Genomic DNA, 2,177 nt, shown 5'->3' on the forward strand with positions numbered 1-2,177 from the left:
CCTAGACAAGATCGAGCTACAATGATTCCTAGGTAGTGTGAATTATATCAGACATTTCTAAAAAAAGGACAAGCCCAAGATCTAGTTGTCTTACAACAAATATTGAAGAAGTCAACAATCCCGTGGAATCAATCCATGACCCAGGTGGTGGAATACATCAAGGACAAAGTCCAAAACCTTCCTCCTCTCAAGTTCTTGATAGATGAAGGATCTTATGTCCTTGAAACAGATGCATGAAATTCAGAATGGGGAGGCATTCTTCTTGAACGCATAAATGGAACTGAAGATATTTGCAGCTACACCTTGGGAACCTTTCATGGAGACGAACCGAATTATCCTTCAAGCCATAAAAAAGTACTTGCAGTGAAGGAAAGTATATATCATTTCAAGCTTTATTTAAAATCTATTAAATTCTTGGTCTGAACAATTCTCAAAATCATGTCAAGCATGATAAAAGCAAAACCGTGAACTTGCTGATAATTACATCTACATCATGCGATAGGTAGTCTGGTTAGATGGTTAAGACTTTGGTATCGAACATAAGCCTTGATACCTCAACTATGTGGCAGACCTTCTCACACATGAAGCAGTGGACCCTCTTCTTAAAGAAGAATCAGTAGTGGGCCTGTAATAATGTGCTTGATTTGGTCCCCATATGTTGAAAGACTTTAAGGGTTGAGATAATCCAAGTTGTCCACTTTGATGAGAATGTTTACCTTTAATCGACACTCATCGGTCATGTAATAACCAGAGATCGGATATGAATATTATAAATGAGTGTTTGTGTCCCTCATAAAATTCAATCTGAGTTGTTCTAGTACTTGAGAAATTAGTTAGAATTCTCTTCTCCTCTTCTTCATGAGATTGATTCTATATTGCACATGTAGTGTCATGCTCAGTGCGATTAAAGTATCAATCACTCACAAAGACTAGAGTATGTAATTGTTATCCGCTGTCGGAATATAAGGAGAAAAGTTTGGTGAAAATGTAAAGATCAAGTCTTAATGGTTTTATTTTCAAAACTATGCTACATTTTTAAAGATAATGTACCCAAATGGGAAAAACTTTCCATCTATTTTTTTTTGAATGGATATATAAATCAATTAAAATAATTACACAACTTTGATATGCTTTACAATGCATGTAATTAATTTAGATATATGTAATTTTCAAATTTATTTTACATATAGAAATATCGATGTACTCAGACATGAAAAAGGTATTTTGGTGTTGAAATTCTCAAATGTTTCAAGAGTTTTATCAGAGACATCTAATAAAATTGGAATGATACATAAAATATTAGCATGTCCCTTGCGCAAGGATGACATGCAAAAATTTAAAAATAGTCCAAATAATGTGAAAACATTTCAATTTTCTTCAGTGGTATGCATGAATACATAAAAAATTAAATACCTTAATCCATTAAATAAAAAGTTATATTTGATTCCCCAAAAATGAATACCCTCAATGCTCAACACTCATAACTTGAGGACTTCAATTTCCTGTTTTCAAAGGAACATTGGTGCTTTCCTATTTCTTGTCAAATCATGAAGCCAATGCAATATTCTTGCTTTTTATTTATTACAACCATTCCCCGCATATTATGATGTCCTAGATCTCAATGAATTCCATATCAAATCAAATCAAATCAAAAGTAAAAGATTAAATCAATCAAAACAATACAAAGGAAGAAATGGCACTCCTTCGTTTACCGGTAAATATCCTATTCTTCCTTGTCAATCTCAGTGAGGACTTGTAACCTCCATACCATATCTATTTTCTTGCTTTACTTTGACCTCACAACCATGTATATAAAGAAAATAGATGGTTCCTTCAAAATTTACAATGGAATGAATAGGGTCTACCCAAACCCTAAAATGCCCCTAAAAGCATGAGACATTCATGTTATTAGCATGATGCTCTAACCAAATGAGCTAATTGCCCAAATGTTATTAAATTAATTTCATAATTTTACTATGTTCACGTAGGATTTAGTTAGATTTCCAGTCAAGTTTAACAAGTTTAAGGCGTAACAAATCATTACAGTATTAAACATTACCCACGAGCTCATGTATTCCACTAATCATTTGTCCATGAAATTATTAAATCACTGCAATGTATATGCAACCTATTAAGATGAAAATGATGAAAGCATACTCTCCATGTCAAAATCATGC

General features: G+C 32.9%; 1 non-coding gene across 1 annotated transcript; it reads left to right on the forward strand.

The window, feature by feature from the left end:
- Nucleotides 1-1,254: 1,254 nt before the first annotated feature.
- On the forward strand, nucleotides 1,255-1,357 carry LOC149239412 (U6 spliceosomal RNA). Its single transcript, XR_016246810.1, has one exon. It is a non-coding gene; the product is annotated as a U6 spliceosomal RNA (small nuclear RNA).
- The last annotated feature ends 820 nt before the right edge of the window (nucleotides 1,358-2,177 follow it).

Source organism: Pinus tabuliformis, chromosome 8 (assembly GCF_031772625.1).
Source record: "Pinus tabuliformis cultivar Carrire ecotype Pingquan chromosome 8, CPIR1, whole genome shotgun sequence".
Taxonomy (NCBI): domain Eukaryota; kingdom Viridiplantae; phylum Streptophyta; class Pinopsida; order Pinales; family Pinaceae; genus Pinus; species Pinus tabuliformis.